The sequence below is a fragment of the Pelodiscus sinensis genome, chromosome 6, assembly GCF_049634645.1.
Source record: "Pelodiscus sinensis isolate JC-2024 chromosome 6, ASM4963464v1, whole genome shotgun sequence".
NCBI lineage: Eukaryota > Metazoa > Chordata > Testudines > Trionychidae > Pelodiscus > Pelodiscus sinensis.
Window position 1 is genome coordinate 44506713 of NC_134716.1, and position 21507 is coordinate 44528219.

Below are 21507 nucleotides of genomic sequence, written 5' to 3' on the forward strand. Positions count from 1 at the left end.
CCTAGTATGCCATTCCACCAAGCAAACTGTCTGACATTAAGTAGCTGAGCTTTGGCAATGTAGTTAACATGCAGCGATTAGGATACACATGAAATCCCCACTAATTGTGAATTATTGTGTGGACTATAATGACAATTGTCAGTGTTAACCTGATTTGCAGATTAATAATTTCAGGTTTGGTTGCAGCAAGTCCTTATGTGGTCACACAGCAGAGGGAGAAAGGACTTTCTCCTCTTTTACGGGCATGTAAAGATTGCCCACAATCACAGCACCTGTATTTGGATAGCCACAGGGAATACTTGCTGCTCTGTCTGTGCTCCTACTGGAATGGACACTAAGAGCCCCAGTGAAGAAGAACAATAATTTCATCCCTCCACCCTACATAATTAGCTGGTTATCTGGTGAGGGACAAGGAATTATGCTCCATATGTTAAAGAACTGTGACTAAGGATATCACTCATAAAACAGACATGAAATATTTAAAGCAAACAGGTGGTGAACTGCTTCAAACAAGTACTTAATAAGCAGCTTGGTTGGATTCTGAGGAGGAAATATAGAGGCACACACTTGGTTGAGAAACTGACCAGAATATTACAGCAAAGAGTGGCATTATCTGCTTCTGATGCTTCTTTATCTTCCTTGTTTAAAGTGCTTATTTCTTCTAAAACTTCCTTTGCATCTTCTTTAGATTGCACTTCTCTGACTGCCAGTGTAACCAAGAAAGGAAAAAATGTCTCCTGGTGATTTTGAGGGACCCACTCGTCAATAGTACCTGCATCTCATTACCTATTGTTTCCTGCCATTTTTTCCTGCCTAAGTGCCTACAGTGTTTGCTTTCTAGAGAGCTGCAGCTGTTCTGCTATATGGGAGTCAAAATGAGCAGTTCTCTACCACTTTATTCCAGCTTGGAACTATAACTTGCATTTTAACTTCCCCTTTGAACAAAACATTCTGTTTAATACTGATGTAAATGTGTTATTACAATATGTGTGATTGACACACTACCAAAGCAGCCTTTTTGATGATTTCCTAGCCCTTACTTACTTTCCTCAAGAGAAGCCTTTTTTTCCCCCAGCATGCCTATATGGGATTGGCCTTTCATGTTCAACTGAGCTTAGTAGCCTGTTTAGACTTGGCAGTTGTAACTGTATCTTCTCTTCCATCTGGTAAATACCTGTTATCTGTTTCCTTTTTCCTTACCACAGACATGGTACATTCTTACTTTATAACATCACTATATTGGAAATAACCCCTCCTTACCACACATTCAGCCTCATTCTTCCCTGGCTGTACAAATCTATACACAGAAAATCAAAATCGGCTTGTGAACAATGTGCTAGCTGTAAAGAGGGCCAAATGTGAGATTAATATGATCTATAACGATGGAGACAAAGTTGCTGGGTTCCAATCAGAAGATTTTGAAGGTTTGAGGCATGGGGCTCTGTGGCTTTACAACTACAAGGATTCACTAGGCCTCTTCTTCCTCTGTAGGAGTTAGAAACTATTCAATTCTGTGTTCCTGAAGCTCCATGGCTCTGCACTGCCTAGAAGCACAGGTGCTTGAATTGAACTTTGATTTTTTTTTTCATTTAAAAGGTTTTGAGAATGCAAATGTGATCTACTTTAAATAGCTAGAATTTAAAGAGGAAGTTCCTCCAGACCTAAATAATGTATCCCCGTCTATATTTTTAAATTTACTAGTACATTGCTGACCGATAGAAACCAATAGTTGATCCTTATGACAAAGTTTTGTGTTCCCATTGCTAGTTTGCAGAATAAATTAATAAGAGAAAAATATTCCCAGAACATGGCATTCATAGCCTTATGAGCATTCAAATGCATATTAATATACAGTATAATAATTCTGCCATCATTCTAAATGGTTGCCTCTGGGTATAAACAAACAGACCTACTTAATGTGTTTCTGTAATTGGTGGTAATCTCTGATTGGTCATCTGAACAATCACATTATTTTCACTGTTTTCAGGCTGAATAAATACAGTAAAATGTACTTTGAAGGCATTTTTGTATTTATTCTAAAAATAAAAAGCTGCCACACCTTGGCTTTGTTTTAAGGAATATAAGCAAAGTGCTAGAAATAGATGTTTTGCAGTGTTTATATAACCTGAAAATTCTATCTGAACAGTTTCTAGCACTTTTATGATGGCCACTGATGCTATTGTACAAATAAGGTGTTTTGTTAGGATAAGGTTCTAGCTAAATTGAAATTACTATAGGAAAACAAGCATGTTAGTTTCAGATCTTTTCAAGAGGGAAAACAACCTGAACAAATGTTTACCTAATAAAAAAGGACAAAACAATGGAATTTTAAAAATATATATTTGTCTACAACAGCAGAGCAAAAATGGAAAGTGGAAAAAAATAACATCTACAAAAAGTCCTCAATTGCATCCTTTTCACTGAAAGCTGGTATATTAGTAAAGCTGTGTGAAATAGTTGCTATTACACTGACAGTTAGCCTCCAATGTTTATTTCTTTTCCCTCTTACAGTATTCACAGAGGTTATATCCATTCCCTATTGCTCTTGACAATTGATTAGAGAACAAACCTGTTGAGGACCCCAACGTTGTGCTTTGGACAACTTAAGATTGGTTTTACTTGTGGTTTATTTTTCTTTTTTTAAGAAAGAAAATTCCATTACTGGACTATGTGTTATTTTAACAGTGGAGCTTGGAGACTAGTCCACGGGCCACCGTGATTAAAGGAGTCAAAACAAAAAGGAGAAATACTTCACATTGATCAAACATCTGCTACTACAACATAGACCAACATGTTAAACTTTTGAATCTGAACCTGCTATTAGAATAGTGTGGGTGGACCTTTCCTTAGACTCTGGTAACTCACCACTGACTCTGGGAGACCTGTCTGGGTGTTGGGTTTAGCTCAAAGAGATCCAGTTACTATACCGGGACTTTGAACAACTTCTACCTCACAAGAGATTTGGGACATCGCTTTCAGAAAAAAGTAACTTCTGTGTTGTGTACCATTGACATTTTTGCTTTAAAATTTTGTCTTTTATTGTTTGCTTGCCTTGTGCTCTTCCATGCAGGGTCTGTAATATGGACCTGCTGAAGTCAATGGAAAAAATCCCATTCAGTTAAATGAAACCAGGATTTCTCCTCTTATGCATTTAGAAATCACCTAGCACATTATTGTAATAGAGATTTAGCTGTGTTAGTCTAGTCTAGCAGAAACAAAAAACAGGACTATGTAGCACTTTAAAGACTAACAAGATTTATTAGGCGATGAGCTTTCGTGGGCCAGACCCACTTCCTCAGATCAAATAGTGGAAGAAAATAGGCATGACCATATATACCAAAGGGAAGATTTTCACCAAAGAATCAATGCACACAAAACAGATATCAGACAGTATCACAAAGATACTGCCATTTCAACCAGAAAGGGCATTGTCTCAAGGACTTGATTACCTGCATACTGCTTCAAAGACATTTTAACACCAGACTTGAAAGAGAATCATCTGAACTGTCATTCATGCTTAAATTTGACACTTTACACCGGGGTCTTAACAAAGACACTAATTATCTTACCCATTACAAAGATAGCTTCCCTAATTATCACCTCTAATATCATTAGCTCACAGACATTTACCTTCCCCATCCCCTCATCCCCCCTCTGTTCTGAAATTTGATTTGTCCTTTTTATATGTGTTCACTTTTTTTTATTGTATCCCTTTGGTATATAATATATGGTCATGCCTATTTTCTTCTACAATTGATCTGAGGAAGTGGGTCTGGGCCATGAAAGCTCATCACCTAATAAACCATCTTGTTAGTCTTTAAAGTGCTACATAGTCTGGTTTTTTGTTTCAGCTAGCACATTATAAGCTCTCCTACAATGTAAATATCAAGAACAATCCCTCTTTTAATAAAATAAGTGGTCTGCTAATTGACTTGGGAATTACCATATTACTGAGTGCCTGCCAGTCCTAAAATGGTAACAGCTTCAAAATCCAAAACTAACTGAGTTTTAAAATGGAATAACTCATCAGAAGCCTTAATACCAGGAAGATTAGGCCTTGTTACTGCAAGAGACTTTAGCAAGTGCCTAACTAGAAGTATGTGAGTAGTTTAATTAATGTCAATAGACTACTTATGTGTGTCAAATTAGGCCTGGGTCCTCCTTTTTTTTCTGCATTATAGTCTTAATCTTTTGCTTCTCATTTATTTCAGCTGATCAGCATATACATCCCTAGAAGAGATTAATTCCCTGGTGCATTACATGTTGCCTAGAAGGAAACTGTGAGAGATGCAGAAGCACTGTAAGTTTTGTTCTTCACCCATTCTTAATGCTCTTCCAGTTTGTTTCTTGGTTAACATGCAGATTTCTTGACTCACTGATGCTTCATATGGCACTAATGCTTTCTTCTAGATACCAGTATTTTTTGTGACCAATCGTGATGCCTACAGAAGTTTTTAATCTTAATTTTTTCATTCCTCTTATGAAAAATGAGCATGTTAATAATGCTTGATGGGTGCCACTTCTGAAAAAGAAATATATTGGGGTGTGTACGTGTGTGTTAAAGAGATTTTTAACCTGACACGTAAGTAGGCCATCTAAATGAGCAAAATTCATGGACAGATCATGGATTTTCACCAGGAATTAATTTGGCCCAATAGACTGCATTAGCAAACATCCCTGAATGGGGTTTGTATATTCTGATAATTTTTAAAAGGCGCACAGAAAGGGAGAAGTAAACCTCAGTGCTTTTACCTTCTACCTATTTTAGTTTTAAGTACAGTTGTTTTCTGTATTTGCATGTAGCAACTGCCACATTGGCATCAAATGCTATTCATGCTGTACTACCATCGTATGTTCAAAGTCAGCAAATTAGGCCCATAATGACTGTTTTTATTGTACATGGTAATTTTTTTTTAATCAGCCTTGCATGGAAGTAATGTTATGACACCATAGTTTAATAGCAATATGATATTAAAGGACATTCTGCAACTGAGGTAGCTAATTAGCTTACATTTTCCTGAAATTAGCTTGAGACACAACTCTAGTGCACCAACAAGATCATTCTGATGAGAAGCTGAGCACATGAGAAGAAATCTAAGAATACCTAGTTTAAACATGACAGATACTACCCTAGCTGGGGCTTGTAGGGATTCTTTCAGTGCAGCAGGGTGATGTTGTTTTTGATGGCTAGAGATGTATTTGTAAGTCAGAGCAACAATTCTCATTATTAACTAATAAAGCCTTCTTGATGCCCAGTAAAATGTCATATTATATAGATTGCTGGGTTTTGTGGTATATAATTATAGTGAGTTGCCTGGATTTGTGGCTATTGTCTCTTGAGCTCTGGGTTTAAATGTTTTACCTTTGGTGCAGTTTCATTGGGTAGATCTTAAAGAGTTTGCTGTGTTGCACTTAAAGGAAAAAAGAAGAATGAACACAGAAGAATAAACTGCCAAGAGACAGGGACTACAACCACTTCTAATTTCTTTCTCACAGCAGCTGAGCAAAATGTTTATCAGAGAACTTCAAAACATGCAGAGCAAAGGAACATAAAACGCAGATGAGTTTATGCTTTGATGAATTATTTAGCCTATTTTTCTCCAGTGAATGCAGCAATTTCTTTGAGAGATCACTTATCTAGCTGTTTATAGTGCATATACTGTAGCCTTGCCTTTCTTATATCGCATGACTAATTGTATTCCATATATTTTTATGCTATTTTACTTTCATATCCATTGCAAAGATATTAATATATGTGTTTGAGATTCTGGCAGTGCTTCTTTTCCTTGACACCCATTATGAGCTTGGCATCATCTGATTTGGCACAATAGAGTTGCTTTCATCTGGTATCAATAAGAGAAATTCAAAATTGCTTCGTGCTGTGGCCCAGCTGCTGGAGTTTCCCTTATGACCCTTCCTCACTAGGCAGGGCATTATTATCAGCATATTATTGACTAAATGTATTCATTTGATTGCTAGCAATGAATCTGATTTCCACACTTTATAAATGTTTCACTACACTTCTTGAGTGAGTACATGAATGATTTAGCATTGCCAGTTCTTACTATGTAGAAATAAACAATTTTAAATGTGATGGCTAGGGTTCTTTTTTAGAATACATTTATCTCTATGCAAAACAACTGAAAAAAATGAAACTTCAAGTCGAAGCTGAGTAGTTGTACTTAGAAGTACTCACTTTGATAAAGAATTATTTTTGTTCTGTCTGCATTCTGTTTAATTTCAGTAGCTAAATCTACCTAGTCGTGGGCTATAAGCTTAATTCTTCTTTATTCTTGGATAATAGAAATAAGTCTAAACTGAACCATGTTATCCCTTCAGATTTTTGATGAATTTGGGGCCTACAATAAGAAGTGATCATCTCATCTTGCTTTAGAATTGTTCTCCTCTACCTCAAATGTGAGATCTAGGTCCAGGACCAAATCTTTCAGTTCACCTGTCTTGAATAATAAAGGAAATGTAGAAATTGCTATATTGGTTTGGACTGAGACTATTATGGAATGACCTGCCCATAAAGAAAGTCCTTTCTTGCCTTTGAGCAGCTGGTTTAGGCATATGGTTTCATACACTGGGACTTTATATCACTTAATATGTTTGTCCTAAGTGCCAGGATCATAATCTTGTTGTTGTTTTGTATACTGCCTACTACAATGGGGTCCTGGTTGTGACAGAAGCTCCTGTGTGTTATGAAAATACAAATGTAGGTTGCAACTCTCTGATCCAGCAACATCTGTTGTCTGACATGACTCTAGTTAGCAGTATGTCCACTTATCAAGTTTCCTGCTGATCAATAAAGGTTGTTTGGAGCCACCAGTCCTGGCTCTCAGTGTTCTGTGCTGTTGTTTAGCTCTAATTTACTCCTAAATGTCTTCTAAGAGCCCAGTAAGCAGTGGAAGTGCTGGTAATGCTGCTAGACGCTATTGACCTCCTGTGGTTCAGCAATTTTTCTGGTTTGGAACCAGTCAGGTCCTGAGGGTGCTTGACTAGAGAGGTTCAATCTGTCCTAACATATAAATGTCCTGTCATAACAGCAGAAAAATAGCAATCCCATGAATGGCCAAAGTTACCAATAGTTGAAAATATTAAATTTACCTAACTATGAAGTTCTGGAACTCTGAGTTGAGATATTTTTAGCTGAAGCCTCTGGGTCTTTAAAATGAAGAGGAATTGTGTTAAATATAAACACAGTCATTCAAACAAGGACATGTTTGTGACTAACAAAACAAAGTGTGAATATGTACAATTTCCTTTTCTGTGACCATCAGGCAATTTAGTAACATTCTGCTAGGTTTGTAATTCTCAATTTCTTAAATAGTCCTGAGATTTGAAAGAATTTAGACATGGTAGTACATGTCCTAGTTGCCAAAACTTGTATTTAAATCCTACAACAAAAGGTCACTGCTTTCCTAATAAATATTCTATTGAAGATAGGATCCTGTTAAAGTTATGTGACTATCTGATTAAGCTTTTCATACTTTACCTAGACACACAGGTTACTATTCTCCAGGACAGGTAATTTTATGGCTTTAGTTTGACACATCCTGGCAATTTTGCTTTACTCTTTGTAGAACAGATTTACCAACTTTCTTTCTGCTATGCTTTTGCCATAGTCATTTAAAAGTTTCATAACATCTAATTATTTTAGTTGTGCATTCCCTGTGTGTTGGTTGTGATATATCTTCTTTTTACCAAATTCCATGTACAATAATTTGGAGATTTTTTTTTTTTTGTAGCATGCTTGCTTGTGTGCGCGCGCATGCTCAATGCTTGGATGCAGACTTGTTACTGAGCCAGAGTAAGGATCCAGAATGCAGGTGTCTTCATATCAGTGCTTTTCCTTATAAGAATAAAATCTGGTAAATTCCTATAGTTTTCTTATAGGCACACTGACTGAATTCTGCTCTCAGATATTTATTTGTTTTAAGATTTATATACATACTACTAGAGGATGCCTTTCCAGGCAAACAAGGCAATTCAAATGCTGATATACCCTTCCTCTTCCTCCCAGGCAATTTTCAAGTGCCTGGGAAAAGAGGTAAGTTTTGTATGGTTGGAGAGCAAATTACAAATTTGTGGGGCCTTCCCTGAGCATCCAAGGAAGCAATATTCCTCTCTTGTGTATTCTAGTAGGGCCTCAGTTTAAGTAGAGTGCTATGTTGGTAGGCACCAGGGGAAAAGTGATCTGTGCAGTAGATAAGACTAAGCAATTTTGGACTTCATAGATTGAACAACACAATTGTACACAGAACTCCCACAAAGCTAATTGGGTATATGATCTGAGAGCAGTGTTTGACCCTGTATGTTCTGATAACACTGTTAGCTTTGGGTCAATGTTTGCCACCCTTAATCTGCAAATAACATGATATGTATAGCGCAGGGTGAGTAGACTGGGAGAAATTGCCTAAATGAAGATCTTCCTTTGGTTTTCTACAATTCAAATACAAAAATGAGCTCATCTGTAGAGTGCGTTGAGTTGTATTGTAGGCTCAACAATAAGTTCAGCCAAAGGGCATTTTAAAATTATACTGCTATGGTAGAAATCATATGCAGTTACGGACTAATGGGGTTTCACACATTTTACTGTACTAGTATTTTCTGAGGCTTCCCAAACTCTATGAAAAGTAAGTACATCTAAGTAAGATCATAAATGTGTCTTTGCATATAAAAATTGCCTTTCAGGCTAGACTTTGTTGTCGTTATAACTAAAATTATATTGTGAAATGTAAAAAGTTTAAAGTGAACATTGGGAGAAGACAAGGATATAATTCCCCATTTAGCAGTAAAATAAAAATAAGTCCTCAGAGGCCAATTTCTGGTCCCCTTGAAATCTATGGTCAATGGCAAAATTTGTTAAAATTCATTGCTATCAGGAGTTAGCCCCTAGAAAGAAACTAATAGTATGAATTAGGTTGTATAGGTAAGTTGCTCCATGCAGATCTGCTAATGCACTAGATTCAAAGTAGTAACATGTTTGTTATAACTTGCTGGGATCTTCTTTGTCCCTATAAAAGCACTAACAAATTATATGATGGCTTTGGAGCAGGCACAAATAAAACTAACTAAAAATAATTTAGTTTTACCATTGAGATGAGCCAAGTGGGAACACCAGTTCTGCAGCAAAGGGGAGAAGAAAAGTGGCTTTAGGCTCCAGCATGAGACTCACATCACTGGATGTGTTTGACCCCTAGTCCAATTGTAGCAGCCTCGGTATTCACCTACCCTGTACCTCAGAAGCCCTTTCCAACAGCCAGGATTAACTAGGTCTGGACCACACATGGACTTTCCAGTGCTAGGCAAATTCCCATGTGGCTAGACCCCACTGGCTTTTATGCCCCTTTACACCAGTCAAATTGGGCGAAAGAAATATGAAAAAACTGTAGCCTTAGCATTTCAGTTCAGATTTATATAGGTGATCAGACTCTCAGCACTATATACTTTCTTGGGAAGGAAAACTACTTGCAGAGGTTTGTTTGTTGGAGCAGTTCATTATAAGCAGTGAGATGCGTTGTTTTAGAAACTTTTAAAATGACATTTTTTTCTTACTCTGCATTTACAGAAACTCAGAGCACATACTTAAAAACAGATTCAAATTTCTTTGATGCCATCCCGTTTTGTGTTCATTCTTTGCCCACTGCCTGTGTCCTTGAACACAGTAGGAATCAGAACAGGAGCCAGTACCTTTACTCACAGTTCCAAGACACTTTCCAAACTAGCATACTGTACCAAAGCGCTCTGACTATACTTCCTGGGTACACAGGCTCTCACTCCATGACTGCTGCAGTCATTGAGCAACCATGGCAAAAAAATAGTGGGAGCTCAGATAAAGCCCCATAAATCAGCTCTTCTCCCTCCTTCCCAGTACCTTCTGCCCACCACAATCAGCTGTTCAGTGGCATGTAGGGAGGAAGGGAGAGGTGCAAGGATGGAGTGCACTTGGGGGGAGGAGGAGCAGAGTAGGGGTGAGAACAAGAGGGACAGGTAGGAGTGGAATGTGGGTGGAGCCTGGGTAGGGCAGGGGTTGAGAACCCTCTGAGGAAAATGTAGGTGTCCCAACACCCAGGGTATGTCTAGACTGCAGAGTCTTTCCGGGATACTGGAGAAAAGCTCTACCATGTCCAAGGAAAATTTCAGAAAAGCAAACGTGTTTTTTCAGAATCCCTGTAAACCTCATTCTATGAGGAAGAAGGGATGTTCTGAAAGAGGCTTTTTTCCCGATAATTGGCCCTGTATAGGTGGGCTAATTGTTGGAAAAGCCTCTTTAGGAAGAAAAGCAGAAAAAGATACGCAAATAGTGGTTTGCAATTTGTTAATCTTTTTCTGATAGAACTTTGTAGTCTAGACACAGCCCCCGTACTGGAGTTCCAACTTCTAGGTACCCTGCCATTTAGCAGAATTCACTTATTTGAGGTAAGCACCCAAGTATCCTATACGCTCCGTGGTTGGAGTAACATGTCTAAAATTGGGATGAGGAAAAGCCAGCATGCTGCTGGAGACCTGTCTAAAGCAGGGTATAGCCTAAATTTTGTCCCTCACAGGGAGCTAGGCACTTACCATCATTTGGATTTAAAACTATGCACCCTTTCCTGGAGTTAAGCCTGAAAGGCAGTGTCATTTTATCCTGTGGTGGCTTGGTAGTGTGAGTACCAAACGCGGGGTAGACAGTTAAGTGGAAGGGCACAACCCTCAAACTGGCTCTGAGTTCTATACTTGTATTTCATCAACTAAGTATCAAGTCTAAAGCCTAACCATGGAGCCACAGACCCTAGGAGAACTCTGGGTTATCTTGCCACCTAGGTATGCTTGCCTTTTTACACTGGCTCATTTGGTTTCAATGGGCCTTCTTGATGGGGAGGACTTAACACTTGTAGCTTTGGGGGTAGCTGGGTTAGTCTGTACAGAAAAAAACAACAAATGGTCTGGTAGCACATTATAGATTAACAAAACATGTTCTGTAGATTGTATCATGAGCTTTCGTGGGCACTCCGGTCATCTGAAGAAGTGGGCTGTGCCCACGAAAGCTTTCGATACCATCTATATGTTTTGTTAGTCTATAAAGTGCTACCAGACCATTTGTTGTTTTTAACACCTGTAGTAAGCCAGCCTTTTACATTCATGTATGCTTCTTTCCTGTTGGACTATGGGCTTTTCTTTACCTGCAGTGCTTCAGCCCTGCAGCCATGCTGCTGTAGAACTTTAGTGGGGACACGTCTACACTGGCACTTTATAGCGGAGGTGGGGAACCTTTTTTGGGCTGGAGGGGGCTGACCCACAGAAAAATCAGTTGGGGATCATCCACAAGTGAGAAGGAATAAAAAACAAACCACCCCTCACTGAGGTGGCCTCTGACTTAGAAGGAAAAAGACATTCTCCACATTCCTCTCACACAATAGAGCCTTGGGGGGCTCAGGTTAGTGTGCTCCAGCCCCATAGGGAATGGTGTGTGTGGGGGTGGGGGGAATAAGGGGGCTGGAGCACCTGCCTTGAATCCCCAAGCTTTGGGGGCTGGATTCAGGTAAGTTGGGGGGCGCATCTGGCCCCTGGGCCTTAGGTTTCCCACCCCTGCTTTATAGCACTAACTTTTTGGCTCACGGGTGTGAAGAAATTCACACCCCCGCACCACAGTGCAGCAAGTTATAGCACTGTAAAACACCAGCATGAACAAGGCTACAGTGCTGGGAGCTGTTGTTACTCTTCTAGTGAAGGTGATTTTCATAAAGTACTGGGAGAGCTCACTCCCAGCACTCATGCCATGACCTCACTGTCAGTTTAAAGCACTGGCATGGCTGTGCTTTAAGCTTTTAAATGTAGACAAAATCCCTGAGAGGCAGTAGCTATGTTGACGGCATGGGGGATTAGGTTGGCTTAACTGAGTGACTCGATTATATTGATTTTTAGGTCTGTGCTTTAGACCTGGCCTTTCACAATTACAGATTATTGTGAAAACTCAAAATACCCTTAAAACAAGGGGTACAGATGTTATAACTTGACATCTCTTTAGAAAATGGTCCCCAGGTGAGTCGGACTAATTCAACTGAATATTAGTCAGCGTTGAGGCCCAGAGGGACCTAGTATGCCAGTCTGACACACAGTGTGGTAGGATATTTTGGGGGTAGGTCTCTCAGTCTCTCTTGTTTAAACATTTCCACTTTACATAAAATCCTTAGTCACTGGACCAGAGAGAGCGCGTGAGAGAGTGTTTACCTAACCACTGGGCTATGGAAGTCTCACCTGGGAGAAGGGGAGACCCAGGACTGGTTCTAGGGGCAAGTGAGGAAGGGTAGGGGTTGCTCTTGATGCCTTCTTTCTGAGGTAGTTGTGCCTTCCCCCGTCTTTTTGCTTCACTCTGACTAGCTCTCTTTGCACTTTGCTGATTGGCTAGTAGGGGATTTTTTTTAGCACTCAGCCTGTGGGGGGTGAAAGTTAGCCAGCAAATCTCTTGGGCCGTTTCTGGACTTAGTTTCGAGTCTTCCTGCTCCAATGAATATTCAATTCTGAAGAGAAACCCAGTCCAGAATACTCTGTAGCTGAAAGAATACTGGTTTTCTTACTCTATAAAGAACCTTAATTATTTCTGATATCTGTTCTGAATGAAGGTGGCTTTTATGCCCATCATCTTCGAAGGGTTTTCACCCAAGACCCAGCATAACAATACAATACAAATATAAAATAATACTAATACTGCTTTCTCAAACACAACTTCTGCAAAGGAAGCTAGTGATCTATACCTTTTCCACGTGTTCTTTCCTGCTAACCATCTAGCCTTTTTGGTAGGTAGCCTGTAAAACAGCTACCAATGTGTTCTTTGTAAACTGCCTACTTGTGGCTTATGCATTCTACTAAAGTTGTGCTCAGCATAACTGCATATGGTACCCTGAGAAACTAAGGGGACCTGTCATGTTAGACAGGAGTCATTTATTATCCCAGTCACTATAGCCTCTTATTGGCATTAAATGCAAAAGAAACAGGGGGGAAAAAAAGCAATTTGTTTGTGCAACCTTTTTAATATATTGGCTGCTGTGTGCTGTTTAAGCAACTACAGAGAGCACATTTCTTCCTATCAAAGGGTCCCAGGCTCAGCTGAAGTGACCTGAACAAGAATGATGGCCCTATTATTTCATCCTCTTTAAAAGAAACTGAGAAAGTCAATACAAGGAGTGAAGTTTCTAGCAAGTAAGGATTGACATAAGTAACCGTACACAGCCTGATCTTGTATTCCATGTCTATAGTCCCATTGTTTAAGGTGGCTTTGAGTAAAAGCTGACCAGAAAGGTCAGGCCCATGGTGGATAGGGGTTTGTACTATAGATCGTACCTCTTTATCCAGTGCATGTCCTCATGGCTTATATCATAGCATTACAAAATTCCCATGCCAGCAAATACACTGTAATATTGGCACACATTTTATGGGATTTGATCTGTAGCACTTAGCTACTTTTATGAAGTATTGAATGGCCTCAGCTCCCACTGATTTCAATAAGAGTGGAGGACAGCCTTTCAGAGAATCCAGGAATTTGCTTATATTAAGAGTGTTTCTGTTTTTTGCCCCTTGTACCATACTATCAACACTGTTAATCCATCAATATTTATGAAAGAGGTCACTTTTATAATTAGTTTCAAATCTTTAATGCATGTCTTCCTTCAAAGAAAGTCTGAAACTCACTGGCCAAGGCTTTTACAATTGTCAGTCCTATTAGCAGCAAAAGAAAGGTTTGCAGGCTAATGGGTCATAGAGCATTGCTGTTAGTTTCAAGGCTAAATCGTCCAAATCTTAGCAGGCTTGGCAAGTCTCATACACACTTCCCCAGTTTCCCATGAGAACAATGTATAATAATAGTAAGTTTGGAAAACATGTAAAAACTCTCTTCTTTTTACCAGCCTAACCAATTAAAAGTCTGAGTAGTTTAGAAAGATTTTTAAATTCTTTATATATAATTTTAACAGTAATGATATCCACAGTTGCCACAACAGCTAAATGTCTCATGACCCCAGCCCAGATAGTATGCCAGTGAATCCTGCTTGTCCTGTGTCTGTACAGGCGAATTTGAGGCTGGCTGTTCCTTTCTGGCACGGTTGTCATCCCTGCTCATGGCTGAATTTGAATGGGATTTGTGTACCTACCTCCCCTAAATTTGGCCTGGGACTTTCAAATATGTTTATTTATATTCTCTCTTGCATGCACACACAGTTTAAAGTATTAACATAGAGTACCAGGACTGTCATATGTAAATGAATACTGGATTCCCACATAGTCCTTCAATGGGAATAATAACCATAGCAGAAACATGGAAGAACAGACAACAGTTGCCTGACTGCCACATGATTTTGCTGTGATTACTGGATTTACAAAGCACAGCCTATGAATTCAAAATGCTGGAAAGCGATCTGCCATGTTACCATCAACTACAGTGTAATATTGGAAACCTCTGCCCTAGACATGACTTTTTTGAAGTGAAGATGAGTTTTTTTTTTTGAACTATGTATTTTGCCATTTCTCATGAGATTCCTTTGAAGCTATTGAACTGACAAAAGGTAAGCAGCTTTTAATTAATTTGTGAACATTCAATTAATCATAGCAGAATGTTGATTAAATAATTAATCTGGGTCCCTTAAAACTAGAAGTCATTAAATAATTTAAGCAAAATCTTTCAGTGAATAATACCTGTGAGCAGCTGTGATTCTTCTCCAGTCCAGTGATGCAGAAAAACAAACAAACAATGCAAAACCATATCTCTGTAAATCTGTGTGGGCATTCTGCAGGGAAAAACATCAACAGATTAATATGGATGTTTTAAAAATGCTAATTAAATGACACACTTCTATTTCTCATGATGAGTGGCTAATTATGGAACAACTGAGGTGGATAGATAAGAAGTACTCAGTACTGTAAGGGCAATCAATACAGCTGAAACCATTGCAGTTGTCTCTGGATTCCAAGATATATTAAATAAGAAAATTCTTGGTAGGAAAACATAAATCACTGCCACTAAATTCAAATTTATATTCACTTATGACTATACAGGGACAAGAGTGCCAAAACCAATTCATTGTGGGTATCTCTGGATGTGTATGCGTGCTGGCCAGCTTTTAGATCTGATAAATATTTCAGCAATGACAGTTATCTTCAGAAGGCCAAGAAGTTATTTTTCATTAAAAGTAGTTGGTTATCACATACCAGTTTTACAATACAGAGGTACAACTCTAGCACTTTTACAGTATGTAATCAGACCGTATAAAAAAGCACAGGCTGATAAGGAGAAGCGGTTGGTGGTACATTCATTTTAGAAGTGGGAATAATTGAATCTGCAGTATGAAACAGTCTTCTGCAGTCCTCACTCGCTTGTCTGCCTCCATGAAAGCTCATGGGAGATCTGCACCCAGGACTGCAGGGTCATGCCCAACAATAAAGGCTTATTTTGCAAACTAAGCCTTCCCTCCCAGTTTGTGGTGCATAAATCCATATATAATCTATATGAAACAACTGTTACAAGACTGAGTACTTCCAACACTGATAATCTGTGACTATTTGTACTGCAGTACTTGCCGATTTACCCATCAGAATTCTAGTTGCTGAGGGGAAATAAAGAGGTCCTGCCTAGAATTTGAATTGTAGCAATGCTGTAGCAAAAGTAGCAGTTCTGTCTGACTGTAGCAGGGGTTAACAAGCATTATAGACTTGACTGAATCTCCCCTCCATTGCTACCTCCAGACTGCTGGACTGTACCCAGCCTTTGGGTCCCCTGTGCTTCCAAACCCACTGAACAGAGTCCAGATGTTCTTTCTCAAATGACCTCTCAGGGTGAAGACCTCTGTTGTCCAGCTGCCCTGCCTCAACATCAGTGCTGAACTTTCCAAGTCTCCTCAATAGTTTATGTACTCGCCAGAGCTCCACCTTCAGAGACACTCCCTTGTATAATTTAACTTTCTCTGGAGGATACATAGCAAAGAAGTAAGGCACACAAAAGCTTTACAATGGAACTTAGGCACACAGAAGCTTTACAATGGAACTTAAACACACACCTGCTTTAGCCTTAGTACAGAAGACATACATATCTATTGAAAAACAACAAACACCCTTATGCTCACCTCTTCTATAAGCCCTTGCGCCCAGTCTGTGTGATTTGAATAGGCCCCTCATTCCTTCTTCCTCTTGCAGTCCTGTTTCTTGGAAAATTGAGTTTGTGAGAGAGCCAGAGACTCTAGGGCAGACTCTGTTCTTAAAATGTTATTCCCTCCTTCACAGATTGGCTTCAAAGCCCAATTGAGTAAAGTCTTCTTCATCTCCTGGAGACAAACTGGGAAAACCAGCTTCGTTTATCCTCATCTCCCCTTTTTAGTAAGTTAATTGTTCTGATAAATAAAACCATTCAATGTTCATGGCCTCTTGGTCTCTCTCGGTCAGAGGCACCAGGCTCAGTAGCTAAAAAGTGATGATGTGATCCAACATGGCAGTTTCAGTGTACATTGAAGGATATAATTAAGGTTACACTCAAAATGAAGGCTGAAATACAACATGATTTTCATAAAATTGGACTGGCGAGGCAGGCATAACTCCAAATGGTCACATTGAGTCCTGGATCCATCTCACCTCTATGTATATTATAAATGGCAGTTTCATGCTCACAGCTCATTGCCAGTTGCTACTTGTGCATTTATGTTTTTGGAAGTTTATTGAATTCTAATTCAATTGAATTCTTGTATATGGCAGAATATGTTGTTGTCTTTTGTCTAATATTGGAAGGCAGCAGACACTGAGGCCAGGGCTACAGTAAAAAGTTAGGTGGACCTAGATATGGCATTCAAGGTTGTAAAAAATGGATACATCTGAGTAATCTGACGTAACTCCCAGTATAGACCGTACTCAGTCAATGGAAGTCTTCCATCGACCCTCCTACTATCTCTTGGGGAAGTGGATTAACTGCACTGAAGGGAGAACCTCATCTATAGTTCTAATGCATATCTGTCCTACAGCTCTACACTGTAGCATATGTCTACAGTATATAGCAGCACAGCTGCAGTGGTTTGTGTGCACATGTACAACCTAACCAATGGGGTGGTGATGTGGACTGAAGTGCCCATCTCAAAGTATTATTAGACTTGGGAGGAGTTAAGATACAGAGATGGCTGTCTGGTCAAAAACTTGAATTCAGAGCACATTTTAGAGTTCTGATTGTGCTATGACACCTATGTACATTTTGATTCTGTTTACATCCATCTCTATTCACAAGAATGTGTAATTTGAAGCTATTGATTAACATTCAGCAACAGAATTTAGCTCTTAGAACACTTTGATACAAAGTTTTCAAGAAGTTTTACAAACATTAATTAATCCTCAACTTCTTTGTGAGGGAGGTAACACATACCCATTTGAACAAATTGTGGCATAGAATTCAGTTATTTGCTCGTGTTACACAGGAAAGTGGTGTCAAAGTCCCAACTCTTAAACATCATTATGTTTTAGAAAGAAAATAATGTTCCAGTGATTAGGACATTTGACTGGCACTTGGAAGATGGTTCAGTTCTCTATTATGCTGCACACTTCATGTGTGACATTGGTCCTTCTGTGCTTCCATTCCTCTTCTGTAAAATGGGGATTATAGAAGGTCCAAAGCACCCCTGAGAGGTAGAGAAATAAATATTTTAAAGATCGTGATGTGTTCAGAACTATACTAATGGGAGCTATGTTCCTAAGGGTATGTCTATACATCAAAGTTAATTCGAAATAACAGCCATTATTTCAAATTAACTGTAATAGCATCTGCACAGGCAGGCATTTAATTCAAATTAGTTAAACCTCATTCTATGACTAATAACGCCAAATTTGAAATAGCTAATGTGAAATAAGTGCTCTGTAGATGCTTATTTCAAAATAGGGGGCCTCCAGCCATTCCCAGGGAGCTCTGGTGGCCACTCTGGGCCAAACCAGGAAAACTCCTCTCCTCTCCCCCAGCCCTGGAGCCCTTAAAGGGGTAGACTCTGGCCACACTGCATGTGCCAGCTACAGGCCTGCCAGCACAGAGCCAGCAGTCACTGATCCTGACCCAGTGGCCCCAATATGATCCTGACCCAGTAGCCCCAGTATGAGCCAGCCCTCCACCACACAGTCCCTCAGCTCAGCTCCCAGGAGCTAGCCAGGGGCCGGAGAAGGTGGGCGCCTTCCTGGACTAGTGCAGAGATCATGGACCTCATTGAGGTTTGAGGGAAGGCCTCCAACGTCCATGATCTCCGCACTAGATGAAGGAACACGGCCATCTACAGCCACATAGTGGCCATCTACAGCGCATAGCTGTCACCATGGCCACAAAAGACCACATACACACCAAAGAACAGGTGCGCATGAAAATTAAAGAATTGCGGCAGGGATATGCCAGGGCCACATGGTGCAGTTCCCCAACAGGGGCACACAAATGTCCCTATTTTGAGGCCCTAGACTGCATCCTGGAGGGGCGGAACAGTTCGTGCCAGCCCAGGAGACAGCGAGCAGGGAGCAGAGGGCCCTGATCAAGCCATGGAGGAGGAACCTTCACAGAGCATGCCACGGCACCAGACTCGAGCTGTCCCAGCAGCCGACTCACCAGGGTCATCCATGGATGCCACAACATGTGAGTGCCAACACTGTCCCCTTATGGGGGAGAAGGGGCACGGCGGGGAGGGAGACCAGGGACCGCATGCTTGGGCCTTGCTTACCACAGATCATGCAGCAACCTGTGCACGTGCGAACATGTGCCATGCCACTCCTGGGTAGGTGGCTCCACACAGGGGCCTTAGCCTGTTAGCCGTGTGTGTGTGTGTGTGTGTGTGTGTGGAGGCATGACATGCTCCTGACCCCGGGGTGGGATACAGCAGGCTGCCCTCCTTTCACAAGCCCCCTCTACACAGAGGCCGAGGACATTTCCTCCCCACCTCAGCCACACTGTACACAGCACAGGGGCATGGGTGCAGTCTCGTGGCAGCTCCCACTCCTGGGGATAGCTGGACAATCTGACCATGGCCTCTGTGCAAGCACATTGGCTCTGATAGTGCAGGGAACGGTCATCCTCACCTTGCAGAGGGGGGCTGGGTTTCACCCACTGTGTCCCCAGGGAGAACTGACCACTTCTCCTCTTTCTCCACAGCCGCACCAGCTGCATGTGCAGGGCGCACCACCCCGCCCGGGACATCCTCCTGCACACGAGGGCTCCACAGGAGGACCAGCCGAACACTGCAGGGGTACCAAGAGCAGCACCTGGGGGCACTGCAAGCCCTGCACCGCACCATCGACCGCTGGGTGGAACTAGATTTGGATGAATGGGAGTTCCGGCGGGAGCAGCTTGCCTAGGGTCATGCCATCTGTGCCCATCTGCAGACCCTGGTGCAGAGCATGCTGCCTCCTGCCGCTCCAGCACCTGCTGCCTCACCAGCTCCCGCTCCTCCTTCCCCTCCCGCTTCTATCTCCACATCCTCCTCCCCATCCACCCGGGGACGCTGAGGCCCCCTCATCCGCAGTGCTGGGAGAAAGTTGGCATGGCGAGACCCTTCCCCTAGCTTCCCCCTTCCAGCTCCCTCCTCCCAGGTTTTCCCCTCTTCTCTCCCACCTCCTTTCCCAGGTCTCCCCAGAGTTTCATCCCCCCCCTCAGTTTTGTTAAATAAAGACAGTTTGTTTAAGAAAAAATGTTTTTTATTTTACATTAGGAAGGGGGTGGAGGGAGAGGGAGTTAGTGGAAGGTCGTGAGGGTGGAATGAGGCACAAGCCTCCAGTGGGGCAGACCAGGGAGGTTCTTAGTGCTTGTCAGGTGGAAGCTCTCCCACAAGGCCTCCCGTATCCCGACAGTCCTACGATGGGCCTCCCAGCTGGCAGCCGTGTAGGGCTGTGCATACATGTCAGCCAAGTGATCGTCCTCTGCCACCCAGGCTGCCAGGAAAGCGTCCACCTTCCGCTCATGCAAGCTGTGCAGCACACAGAATGCTGCTACCACGTGCGGAATATTCTGCTCAGAGGTTGAGGCAGGTGAGCCCCCCCCCCCCACAGTTAGTGAAGCCCAGAGCACCAAACCCCTCAATGACCGCGTCCACATCAGTGAGGCGGATGACTCTGTGGAGCAGCACTCTGTTGATGGCTTTGACCACCTGCAGAGGGACACAGAAAACCACCGAGAGTCACTGGGTTTCCGGGGTGGCTGTCAGAGTGCTCCTTCCTCACCACTGTGTGTCCTGTCGTGTTCTCATGTGCATGTCCTGTCACCGCAGAGCAGGGGCGAGCCACTCACAGAGCTTGAGGAAGGTATCCTTCTTCATCTTGAAGTTCTGGTTCCACTGTTGGTCTCCCCAACGTTCCAGGACGATGTGATCCCACCATGCGCCAGATGCGGGGGGCATGCTGGCGTGCAGGTGCTGCTCCTCCATGGCCCCCAGAGGGATCCAGAAGAGGACCCTGGGGGTTGGGCTGTTGCAGAAGCTGCCAGGAAGTCTCCAGTGCTTGCTGCCAGGCTTGCAGCAAAACATCCAAAAGAAGCACTAGAGTGCCCAGGGGCAGTTCTGGCTCCATAGTGCCGAGTGCTGTGGTGTCCCAAGTGAGGGCAATGAAGCAGGTAGAGAAAAAAAATGCTTTGCTGTCCCTCAGCGAGGTAGGCAAGCAGACAGGGAAAGCTGAGAACTGCTGTCCAGGGGGATCCTTTTAAGCACAAGCCTCAGACAGCAGCCACGCCACGCAACTACTGACCTGATGCCCTGCTGGAACTGGTTTCAGCTGGCCTTAAGTGCGATTCAGCATCCAATCAGTGTGGACGTGCTATTTCAATTTAGCAAAAAGCTATTTTGAATTGCATTTCATGTATAGACACGTTATTTTGAAAACTTATTTTGAATTAACTATTTCGAATTAAGACATTTCAAAATAACACTGTAGTGTACACATACCCTAGGAGACAGATACTCTCCTTCCAAAAGAACACAATTTCTTTAAATATATATAGATAATATATATTTGTAACATCTAGTAAGTAGCATTTTTTTAAAAACAACCCCCCCATAATATGTCTAATAAAACAAACATGGGCTTCTACTACTGCATATTTTAGGTGCATTTATTGTCTACTGCCTTCAGTTTGAAGTTTAATGCCTCCCCTGATAGCATGTGTCCTGTCATGTCTCATAAGTTTTTTCCTTTGTCTTACTTATGATATGGTCGTCACATTTGGCCTGCAGTGGTGTAAAAATGCCCAGAGAATTTTTCATAGTTCCTGAACAATTGGGTAGTGTTATAATAAATTAAAGTTTGTAGTGCTGACGTTGCACTGCAGAATAACAAATACCTAATGGAAAAAGAAGGGAGTAAATGTAATGAAGAAATTTATGTCAATCAATTTTATTGTGATTTTTGCTGATTGTATAAGTAGTTTTATCCATTGGCTGTTTCACTTGTTTATTTGCAAGCGTATTTCCTTACATACTAAGTTCTGGCATCTTGAACACGTGGTGGCCCATGGGGCTGCTCTTGGGTATCTGGTTAACCATT

General features: G+C 41.5%; 1 long non-coding RNA gene across 1 annotated transcript; it reads left to right on the forward strand.

Moving 5' to 3' along the window:
- Positions 1-15604: 15604 nt before the first annotated feature.
- Positions 15605-20347, forward strand: LOC142830053 (uncharacterized). The gene is made up of 3 exons (XR_012905076.1): positions 15605-16350; positions 18438-18616; positions 19130-20347. It is a non-coding gene; the product is annotated as an uncharacterized LOC142830053 (long non-coding RNA).
- Positions 20348-21507: the final 1160 nt, after the last annotated feature.